The sequence below is a fragment of the Mobula birostris genome, chromosome 22, assembly GCF_030028105.1.
Source record: "Mobula birostris isolate sMobBir1 chromosome 22, sMobBir1.hap1, whole genome shotgun sequence".
In the NCBI taxonomy this organism is placed as follows: Eukaryota; Metazoa; Chordata; class Chondrichthyes; order Myliobatiformes; family Myliobatidae; genus Mobula; species Mobula birostris.
Window position 1 is genome coordinate 26,701,870 of NC_092391.1, and position 12,294 is coordinate 26,714,163.

At 38.6% G+C, this 12,294-nt stretch overlaps 1 protein-coding gene across 5 annotated transcripts in view; it reads right to left on the bottom strand.

Moving 5' to 3' along the window:
• Nucleotides 1-12,294, bottom strand: part of sec16a (SEC16 homolog A, endoplasmic reticulum export factor) — an 83,179-nt gene that overhangs the window by 69,199 nt on the left and 1,686 nt on the right. For all 5 annotated transcript variants that reach the window (XM_072240430.1, XM_072240427.1, XM_072240428.1 and 2 more), the window contains exon 2: nt 7,756-7,832. The gene's annotated coding sequence lies outside the window, so the exon portion shown is untranslated. The remainder of the gene's footprint in view (nt 1-7,755; nt 7,833-12,294) is intronic.

Below are 12,294 nucleotides of genomic sequence, written 5' to 3' on the forward strand. Positions count from 1 at the left end.
AAAGATATCCATGGAATTTTCATAAACGGGACTATTCATAGGATCTCCCTTTATGCTAACGATCTCCTAGTTTATATTTTGAATCCTGAAGAATCTATTCCTAGCTTATTGGAACTATTAAACAAACTTGGAAAGTTTTCGGGATATAAACTAAATCTTCATAAAAGTGAATTATTTCCCCTAAATGATTCTGTTTCTGTATATGATGACATTCCTTATAAAGTTACAGACTCTTTTAAATATTTAGGTATTATTACCAAAAATCATAAAGACCTTTATAAAGCTAATTTGGTTCCTTTAGTGTATTTTATGAAGCAATTATTTTGTAGATGGAATCCACTTACACTTTCGTTAGCCGGCCAAATTCATGCAGTTAAAATGATGATTTTACCAAAATTTTTATATGTATTTCAAAATATCCTTATTTTTTTAACTAAGAAATTTTTTGATCAGGTTGACTCTATTATTTCATCTTTTGTTTGGAATAATAAAAGACCAAGAATTGGTAAATATCATTTACAAAAATTAAAAAAGGATGGAGGTCTTTCTCTGCCTAATTTGAGAATGTACTATTGGGCTGTTAATATACGTTATATGTGTTTTTGTTTATATTGGGCTGATAAAAATGGAAGACCACCTTCGGCCGATTTGGAATTGAAAGCTGTGAAACAGTTTCACTTAACCTCGTTATTAGGAGCTTCTCTACCTGTACAACTGGCCAAATTAAATTTATATCCTGTGATTAAGCAGTCATTACGAATTTGGTTCTAGTTTCATAATTTTTTTAATCTCAAAACATTTAAATTCTTTAGTTTAATTTATCGAAATTATTTATTTAAACGTTCATTAAGTGATCCTACCTTTCTTCTTTGGAGGAATAAAGGAGTTTATTCCTTCATGGATCTGTTCCAAGATGGCCGATTGATGTCTCTTGAGAGATTAGTAACTAAATACTCTCTCTCGTATTCACATTTCCTGCAATATCTTCAGGTCAGACACTTGTTACATAAAGAATGTAAAAAATTACTTAAAGAATATTTAAGTAATTTTCCATATATACAGGATTCTGACCTGTTAGATATTACTTTAAAAATGAACCCTTCAGTGAAAGGTTTTATTGGGAAAATTTATAATTTATTGTTACAACAGCACAATTACCCTTCACTTAAGATTAAGCAAGATTGGGAGAGAGAGCTTAACATGACCCTGATAACAGAGGATTGGTTGCAGATTTTGAAGTTGGTTAACTCTTCTTCGATCTGTGCCAGTCACTCTTTAATTTAAAATTGTACATCATTACTATATAACAAAGGACAGACTGTCTAAAATGTTTCCTAAAGTTGATAGTCAGTGTGATAGATGTAAAACCGAGACAGCTACACTGACACACGTTTTGGTCGCGTTCTGTATTGAAACATTTTTGGAAATCTATTTTCTCTACAATTTCTAAAGTTTTAAAAATTAATCTACAACCTAATAAATTGACAGTTTTGTTTGGTATAATCCCTCAATATATTCATGGTATTTCTCTATCTGACCAACATGTAATTGCATTCATTACATTATTGGCCAGAAGAGCTATTTTGTTGAAATGGAAAGATGCTTCTGCTTCCACTTTGATACAATGGTTCTCTCAGGTGATGTTATGTCTTAGTTTGGAGAAAATCAGAAGTCGAACTTCTGATCCTTGATTTGACTTCGAGAAAGGGTGGGGTTCATTTGCCCGCTACTATCATCTGATTTGAGTTAATTAATATGGTTTCCTTCCAATTTTTGTTTAAATGGATTTGAGTTGACAGATTGATGTTTTTCTTTTATGGAAGCTTGCATGACGTATAGCTCCAGGGTTGTGCTCCCAATGGTTTTTTTTTCGTTTTTCTTTTAGTTAGTAGGGTTTTTTTTCTTAGTTAGTAGGGATTCTTTTTTTTCTTCCTTTTTCCTTCAAAAAAAAATTCTTAACACTTTTTTCTTATTATTGATATATTGCTCAGCTTTGTTAATCAGTCTTTGCTAATTTAATTCTTCATTGTACATATTGACATATTGACTTGATTACAATGTATTTTTTTTGTTGATCTTTAATAATTAATAAAAAAGATTTTGAAAATGAAATGGTAAGGTTGCCACCCGATGAGCCACAAGGCGTGGAGAGGAACAACAGCAACGTTATTAATTGGTCCGGTATTAATCTTGGAAGTGAGGCCAATATATCAATCTTTCTTGACTGCACTCCCAAATGCTCTGATTGTTAAAACTATCTTAGATTCACTCACAGAAAGAGCATCTTTATGAACTCCACTAATTTCCCATTTCTTAAATAGATCAATTAACACCTAAATATCTTTGATTACAAATCTAGTTTGGGTAATTTCACCCTTGGAGTAATAAATTCACTTTGCACTTCCTCCACAATCAACAAGTCCTTCGTAAAGGGTAGTATTAGAACTGAGTCATCTCCCAGATCTCTCTAGCTACATCATGACTTCCACTCACTAGTAATTCAGCCTAGTGTATAAATGAAGGGCAGCAATCTATTAGCCCCTTTTTTAATGAATCATATACCCTATTGATTTGTTTCCTTGATCCTCATTACTTCCCCCTTTTGTTTAAAAAGAATCAGCTCAGTCATTTCATTGCAAAGTTGGATAATCTTATTTGGTACATTTGAAAATTTTCCACTATATTTACCCATTCACTTAGGATTTCTTTCCAATTTGAGGCACATGGACCACCTACCTTTGTAGAAACAAATCTTTTCTAAGAGACCCTTTCTTCATTCATTGAAAAAACAGTTGGGTGCTGGTGATTTGTCACCTAATAGAATTATTTATTTCAATAACGTTAATTCCATTTTTTATGTAATTTCTATTACTTTTTTCAATTTGCTAATGCTAACTTTTCTCATAATCTAACAAAATACCAACACAAGGTAATTACCTTATTTACCTACACCACCATCTTTTTCCAGATAACAGAAGTTGGAGTTTCTAGTTTCCTTTCATTCTCAATTTGCAACTCATGTTGTTTGGTTATTCCTAAGATATATCTTATGTATCTCCCATATTCTACGTTTTCGTTTTTACATTTTTTTTTTGCTTTTTCTTTTTCTGCACTAATAAGGGGTTATTAGGTGTGCGTTATGTAAAAGAAGCATGAATAATGCATTACCCACCTAATGCTACACCAGGTGCATTAGTAAATTCACGGGGATTAGTCTTTGAAGTGAGGTTTGAACCTATGATGCTCTAACTGGAGAGTAATCCCAGCAACTCAGTGTCAAAAAGCTTGTCACTATCTTAGTTGCATGCAAGGGTAATACAGACAGGCTACAGCAGGGGTCCCCAACCTTTTTTGCATCGCGGACCAGCCAACCAGGGTGGGGTGGGGGGGGGGTGTATACATACATTATTTATACTTTATATAGGCTGTGTATTTATCATATCATTCCTGCTTTTACTATATGTTAGTGTTATTTAATTTTGGTTTTATGTGTTATTTGGTATGATTTGGTAGGTTATTTTTTGGGTCCGGGAACGCTCAAAAATTTTTCCCATATAAATTAATGGTAATTGCTCTTTCGCTTCACGCCATTTTGGCACGAAAGGTTTCATAGGAACGCTCTACCTTAGCTGGGGAGACACGGGACAAGGGCGGTCCCTTATGGGACAAACCAATTTAGCCCAATATACGGGATGTCCCGGCAAATACGGGACAGTTTGCAACCCTATGTTCAAGTTCAACGGTGCGTGACAGGGAATGAGCAAAGGTGCAGCTGACTCATATCGTTTCCTCATGGCCCGGTAGCACATGCTTTGCGGCCCGGTACCGGTCCACGGCCTGGTGGTTGGGGACCGCTGGGCTACAGGAAGCACATAACTAAAGCCCACTTTCTTCTTACGGATCAGGACTGTGTTAAAAATTGATGGCCACACATATTACATTGGCAGCAGTTGATGAACTCTACTTTGCTGACAAAACAAAAATTAAAAGCACTGTGGTGTCTCTCATGCTGCAAAATGTCCCAAATATGTTGCAGGTGTAGAAGTGAATCTAACGTACCATACGTGAACTGGGTCAATATATACCAGCACTGCAGAATTTGAAAGGCTTCCAGCCCAGACTACTTGCAAGGTAACGTGCATGGTGGCCCAGCACTTGGTGCTCTCCGTAAAGTCAACATTCTAGCAATGAAAATCTACCAGCTTGCCCATTCAATCCTGTGAATCCAACTCACATCAATCTACTTTTCCAAGCCACAAAGGAATTCAAGAGAGAAAAAAAACAACGGAGAGGTTATTTTCCATCAGATGCTACAGATTTTGGAGAAAGCGATACAGAGAACCACAATCTACTTAGTAGGGTAATGCAACCTAATAGTTCTTTCACATCTCAGAGGCTGAATGGAAAATATATTTTACAAGCATAATGATTGGTTTAGGAAGGAAAATAATAGTGTATATTCCGGCGGAGGTTCAGGTATCATTTCCACTAACACGTCAGGATCTTCATGCAGAATTGTTGAAACACAAAATGTGTGAACACAAATTATAACTGAGAAAAAAACAATAGAATTTGGAAAAGGATTCATTCCCTTAGAGCCTCCCAAGCACTCCAATGATGGCTGATTTTTATTTCAATTTCAAGTAGTGAATTCCTGTCCATAACATGACAAAATAAGCACTCGTTTTTCTTAGTGGGTTCAAGTCTCGAAATACTTCATCTGTCTCCTGCTCATTACCACAAGTCTGTGCTATTTGGTTTCCACTCACCTACCAGTGGAATGATCACTTTTTATTTGCAAAAGCCATTATTTTTAGAAGTCAGCTCTCATCTTGTTCTCACTCCAATAATACATCACCTTTGCATCCTTTCAAGATTTTCACATTTCCTTACAATACAAAAGGTCATTCAGCTCATTTAATCCATACTAAACCATTCCCTCCCATCCCCATTTCATTACAATCTCCATACTTCCTTATTGTGGTGCTGAGGGTTAAACTCGACTACAGCTGAAACCCAATCAATGATGTCCAGCTATTTATTTCACTCTGTTTTTTTTTCCTCTCCCTTTTCTCAATCTCTGGAGACAAAATGTCTACCAACATCTTTTGTAACAGTACCAATTCCCACAAACTCTCTTGACTACACCTCTTACCACCCTGTCTCCTGTCAAAATATTATTCCTTTTCTTAGTTCCTTTGTTTCCACTGCATCTGTTCCCAGGATAAGGCTTTCCTTTCCAGGACATTAGAGGTGTCCTCCTCCTTCGAAGAATAGATTTTCCCTTCCTCCACTATTGATGCTACTTTAACCTACATCTCCTTCATTTTCCGGAAATCTATGCTCACTCCATCTTCCATGACCTTAACAGGGATAGAGTTCCTCTTGTCCTCACCTATCACCCCATGAGTCTCTGCAACCAACACATCATTTTCTGCAACTCCCACCATCTTTAACAGCATCGTACCACCAAACATATCTTTACCTCCCCCCACTCTCCGTAGGGATTACTCCGTGATTCCCTTGCCCATTCGTCCCTCCCCACTGATCTCCCTCCTGGCATATACTCCTGCAAGCGACAGAAATGCTACGCCTGCCCATTCGTTTCCTCCCTCACCTCCATTCAGGGCAGCAAACAGTTGCTCCATCTGCCAAAAGCAGAATGTCCTGATGGCCAGCGATTTAAGTTCCTATTCCTATTCCCATTCCCGTCACGTTGATCCACGGCCTCTGCTTTTGCCACGATGAGGCCACTCTCGGGGTGGAGCAGCAACACCTCACATTCTGTCTAGGCAGCCTCCAATGTGATGGCATGAACGTTAGTTTCTCCTTCCAGTAAATCTTTTCCCCTCCCTCTCCACTTTTCTTCTATCGCCCATTCTGGCCTCATACCTCTTCTGCCTATCATGTGCTCCTGATGCCCCTCTTTCTTCCCTTTCTCCCATGGTGCATCTCCAGTCAGATTTCTTCTCCAGCTCTTTACCTTTCCCACCAACCTGGCTTCATCTATCACCTTCTAGCTGGTCACCTTCTCCTCCCCAAATCTTTTTATTTGGCATCTTCTCCCTTCCTTTTCAGTCATGAAGAAGGGTCTCAGCCAGAGACATTGACTGTTTATTCATTGCCACAGATGCTGCCTGACCTGCTGAGTTCTCCCAGCATTTTGTGTGTGTTGCCCTGGATTTCCAACATCTACAGAATCCCTTTCGTTTAGTCATTTGCTCTCTCTCCCCCCCTCCCCACCAAATGCCTTCAGCATCATGAATTCAATGCTTTATTTTTTTTGTACAGTTTCACACGTTTTAGAGAATGTGCCCCACTGAAATCCAACTACAAAGGGCTTCAAACAGAATACAACCAAGTGAAACAAGTCCCAGGAAGGGCAATGATGAGATACATAGAACAGAGGACATTTGATCACACTGGTCTGTACTGATATTCATACAACTCACTAGTCTCTTCCAATTCCATCTAATTTTTTTTTTTTGCAGTCTTTCTGAAACATTTCTCTTATATGCAGGTCTTGCTCTGAAAACTAATCGATAGCCTTTGGTCACCCAAGGCACTGAGTGAAGAACTTTCCCTTTTATCAATTTACTGGTGTGTATTAGTGATTGATTCCTGATGAGAGGTCACGACGCGAAGCATTGATTCATTATTCCTTTCCATACATGCTGCATGACCTGCTGAGTTCCTCCAGCATTTTGTATGCGTAACTATTGTGTATTTCCTGGTCCTGGATTCTATCACCAGAAAAGTTTCTCCACATCGTATTCAAACAATGCACAATCTTAAAACTTCAATCCAGTCTCCTCAAAGTTTTCTTTCTGAGGAAAGCTGTAACCAACACATTCTTCCTTTATAGTTTTTTGTTACCTCAGTTCAGCTACCAATCCTATAAATCTTTTCTACATTCTTTATCCATTCTGTTTATTTGTATTGAGACCAGACTGTGCTGCCAGTCCATAGTTCATTATTACATTAATATATAGGATTTTAAATTTATATAGCTTTAGAAATAAATTACAGTACTTTTTTTTTTAATAGCCACACTCCAGTTTGCCAACAGAATCAAAGCCAACTATCCAGTCCTAGCAACTAACTTTGGACTTTGAATGATCAAAGTTTAAGTTCAAAGGAATTACCAATGCAACCACAAGCAGAGTTCAGATAATAAATTTTAAAGATGTTGATAGTAACACTCACAAAAAGAGTATATGATGGGGAATAAAACAAAAGGCTACATGACAATGAATCTCATCAAGGTGGGGTTGGGGCAAGAGGAGCGAAGCAAGAAAAGGAGGAGGGGGCAGAAAATAACAATCATGAGCTGTAGCTTGGCTCTCACACAAGGTCAACAGTTCTGTAGTCCAGAAACAAACTGCTAATTGTTCAAATAATCAAGCAGTGTCACTGAGCTGCACCCATCCTGACCCAATTATCACATACTGCTGGCTTGCCGGATATCCTGCATCGTGAACTCACCCAGGATATCAGCCAGCACAGATGGAATGTGTGTGTGTGAGAAAACATGCACAGAGATGATACAATCTAGATTACTATGATAATATACCATTAAGGATCAGAATATATAGCATTCACCCAGGTACTTCCCACTAAAATAAACCGAGTTATCAGGTTCCATGAATAACTTCAGACTCTGTGCAAGTGTCACCACCCTGACAATTGTCAGCAAAACACCCCATCTTTGGATCTTTCTCGCCAAATCTGCTTACAATACACAAAACAACTTACGGTTAGTCGAAAATTCCACTACTTGTGTGCAGCATTTCAATCACAGTAAGAGATCTTTATTCGATTTCCTGGTTAAACTGTGAAAAGACAGAACGTGTTCCAATTATTTCCTCTGTCTCCAAAGTTCATTTACACTGACTGGCATATTGGAACAATTAAAATACCAACTAGAGTGAAATTAAAACCAAAACCTGACACTGAATCACACACAGGAAATATTAAAACTGATGGACCAGCAGCTGAGCCAAAGCAGTGAGGGGAATGCACAGGGAAACAGGTTATACAGCAACGATAAAGCAGCAGTTCAATTTCTTTATTCCTCTTCTGAAAGCACAGGGAGCCTCAATACCCAAATGACCTAACCTCTGGAAAGAACAGAAAATGCTAGAAACACCCAGTAGGTCAGGCAGTATCCATGGAAAACAACACAGAATTTCAGGTCAGGACCTTTCATCAGAACTAGGGAAGAGAAAATCAAATGACATTTCAATAGCAGAGAAGGTCGGAGAGGGATTGAAAGTGCCGAGGAAAAAGTGCTGATTGATAATATCAAATGTGTTGATGGGATGGGGGGGGGGGGAGCAGCAGTCAGAGTAGTGGTTACAAGAACATTATGCTGTTTGTCTGTGCACTGTTATTAATGGGCAAACTCTATTAGAAATATTCCATTATTCCACCCATTTTTCCTACGCTTCTGAAATCTAACATTTTTGTCTTTCCACAATTCTAACAGTAAGTATTGCTTTCCACAGATACTGGTTGACCTGTTTGGTATTTAATTCAGATCTCCAGCATCTGCATTTTTATTTCACCCTATTCCCAACACTTTACCCACCTTCCCATTCCCCACATATGGGTTTTGGCAACCATGCAGCACAATATCACCTGCAAAATGACATACACAGGTTTACATATTCTGTTAGCAGTCATTAGTTATTGACCATGGGCACAAGTTTGCCTAATTTACTCATAAACACACTTACTCAACCAGGCCAAATTAGCTTCCCTGCAGCTGCAATTTTTTTTTTAAAAATGCAATTGCTAGAAATCTGAAATAACAAAAAGCAGCAGCAGCCAGAAATACTCAGCAGATAAGACAGTGCCCATGATCGTAGATACTGAGGTACCATTTCAGGCTGAAGTCTTTTCAGAAATGGGTAAGGGAAAAAAAGCAATTCAGTTGTTTTTAAAACATTCTTTTGGCTCTATTTGTCTTGATTGGTTGGGATCAAGACAGCTGTAGCATTACGCTGCTATAAAATCGTGAGGTTGTTAGATTAATGAAGAGGCCATGGAAAAGAGGAACATGCAAACTACAACTCAAAGTTTGGAAATACTCAGGAGATCAGACAGTGTTCGTGGAGAGAGGCAGGGTGGCAATATGCCAAGCATAACTCATGATTCTGTTACAAGCAGGAATAATGAGCTACCTGAAATTGAACAAGTTCTAAAGGCTGCAATATACTCAGATGATAAAAAAAAATGAGGTGCTGTTCTTCAGCCTTCCTTTGGGCCTCAACAGAAAGGTGGAGGAAGCCACGGGCAGGTAGGTCAGAGTGGGAGCAGGGTAGAAAACAGAAGTGACTGCCAACTGGAAGCTCAGTTCCACCTGGAGACTGAACAGAGGTGTGCTGCAAAGTGTTCAGCTAATCTGCATTTGATTTTGCCAATGTAGAGACAACAATACTCTGAGCAGTGAATGTATCCACTAAACTGAAAACGCAAGCTTCCTTGCTGTCACCTTAAGTACAAAGTCCCTCTTGGCAGCAAATTTACCAACAGAGTAGCTTCAAGCAAGAACATTTTCAAAACTGTGCTACGTTTTGGTTTCATAGAAAACTCATCACTGATTATACTGGGAATTACAAAACAGAAGGCAAGATGCACTTACAACTGATAGGCATTTCCCAAATGGGTTCAAGTTGGACCTTGGCTGAATCCACACACAAGGACTCCCTTGGTTAGCTATTTATAGAATGATCGCCTTTTCTTTTTTACTTTGCATCATCGCACACAGAAGATCATTTGGTCTCACATGATTCCACAGCTTTCTTGGAGGTATTCAGTTAGTTCACTCCCATGCTCTATGCCATAGCCCTGCAAGTATTTATATAAATTTCCCTTTGCAAGTCAATTTTCAATCTGCTTCCATCATTTCATTCAGTGAGCCACAGATGATAACAAACAGAAAATGCCATCTCCCTTCAACATTATGCAACTTTTCCTAAAATCCTGTTGCTGCTGATGGAAAATTTCTCTCTATTCACATTCAAAAAGTCCATGAATTCTGAACATTCTGTGCTTTAAATTAAACACAGTTCTTTTATCCATCCAGAGAACAAGTCACTTACTCTGGTGCCTTTTGAATAAATCTCTTTTGCAACTTAAGCAAGACCTTAGCATCTTTCATAAAACAACCACAACTCAATATTTGCATCAAATAATGTCATCTCTAACTCTCCCAAACATACAAAGTGCAAAGGTGCATGGCAATAGCAAGAAGGAATTCATCTAGAAAATGTCTCCGACTAAATCTGGAAGAAGATCCCAAAGGCGAGGGAACAAGAGAAAAGTAGACAAAGGAATTAAAGGAACGAGCTGCTTGTGAGATCTTCCTGTGCTTGCATCTACACTGAATGATAGTACAATGCATAAGGTGATAAAAAAAAAGTCAAACAGGTTACCTTCCTGTTCTCGTCATCTCTGCCGCAGTTATGCAGATAAAGGTACTCATCTCAATTAACTAGAGCAGAGAGCAGAACAGGAAGGTTATGGTACAACTTTATAAGAGAACTGAACACTGAGCAGTTCTGCTCATCACAAGAGATGGAGGACATCACTGGAAAGAGTGCAGAGGAGATTCACCAGGATGCTGCTTGGCACAGAGAGCTTCACTCACGAGGGGAAAAAGGATAGGCTGGATTGGTTTCCTTGGAGCAGTGGAGGTTTATAAAACTATGACAGTACAAATAATAGAAAACATTTCTACATAGCAGAGGTGTCAAAAACTAGAGGGCATGGGTTTAAAATGGGATGGGGTATCTGAGAAGGAAACTTTTCCAACCAGAGTGGTCGAAATCTGGAACATACCTCCCCAGTGGCTGGAGGAAGTGAGTATTTGTACATTTTAGAATCTAGATGAGCACATGGATTATGTAGGCATTAAAGGCTATGAACCAAGTGCTGATAAATGAGACTAGTGTAGGTGGTCAGCATGGACGTGGTGGCCAGATGATCTGTTTTGATGCTGTATGGCTGACTCGGAGCTGTCAGACGATCTGCAATTTATTTGGGACACTATGGGGCAGGAGACTATTGCCGAACAGTTTCTAACTAGAGTCAATCGCATGCACTGGTGTGGCTATTAGACACCACACAGCACTTAAGAGTGAATAGTTTTTAAATAGTGTTAGTTGTGCATGTTTATGTTCAAAAAGCAGTGATTTTGGTCACAAATGGTTGGCGAGAAGTAAGCATTAAGACAATTTGGAACTGTTTTGTTTACTGAGGTTTCAAGCATTCAGGCTTGGAGATGCAAAAATGACCAGGAGTGAAAATGAAATGATCTCACTACTTCAACAAGTTAGAAACTACAAAGAATTTGAAGGTATCAACAATCATCTTGAATGTTACAACAAAAATGAGGATTTGGAGGAGACAACCAACAAATACATTGTATAAAGACAGTCCATTATCTGCCCTAGTTGTCTGTTACACTTACAGTTAATTAAAAGAACATGGCAGCAAACACTGAATTAATTCCTCCATCAATAACTATTAGGAGCTAATACACAGTTTTATAGTACTATAAAGAATTGGCAGTGTTTTAATTTGTTCTGTTCATTTAAATACACTATTTACTACACAGTTAAACAGTAGTTTGTCTTTCTTAAAAATACATTTTTAACTATTTCCATGGAACTTCAGCTAACTGGGGCAGTCACAGAATTGGGGAAAAACTACTGATGCCGAGGTGTCCCAATTAACTGGAACCCACTGTATATCCAATCTTAGTTGATTTTGAGCTGGTTTAGGAGATTGTGCCTACAAGCACATCCAAAGGTAGTACAGCACCACTTTTTCAGGTCAATAATAGGGCAAGTTTAAAAAATAAGGCTCTGCCAGTAATGCTTACATCCTGAGAACATATTAAATCCAAGTGCTAGATCAAACAAGAATATGTGAACATTGACCAACACCACGTGAATGGTTTCTTTAATGAGAAAACTGCTGTGTCTTGTATGACACCTAGCCAGTCAGACCAGGAAGATCCAGTCAGTGGTGAGCTGGCAGCCCTCAAGTTAGGGTGCCACGATTGACAGTAAAACAAATATATAAGAATAATTCAGACAGGTTTGCTGCTCTCTACTTACACTACTGGAATAGGGTGTACACAGCAGGCAGTGCAGGATCAAGGGGTCTTACAGCTTTCTTTCCGCTTTTCTTCATGTTCCTATATCCTGCTCCAACTAAAACCCACTACCAGGATCACCAACTCAGAATCCTTGCGTCCTGGAACCTTGGGGATCCGGTACAAAT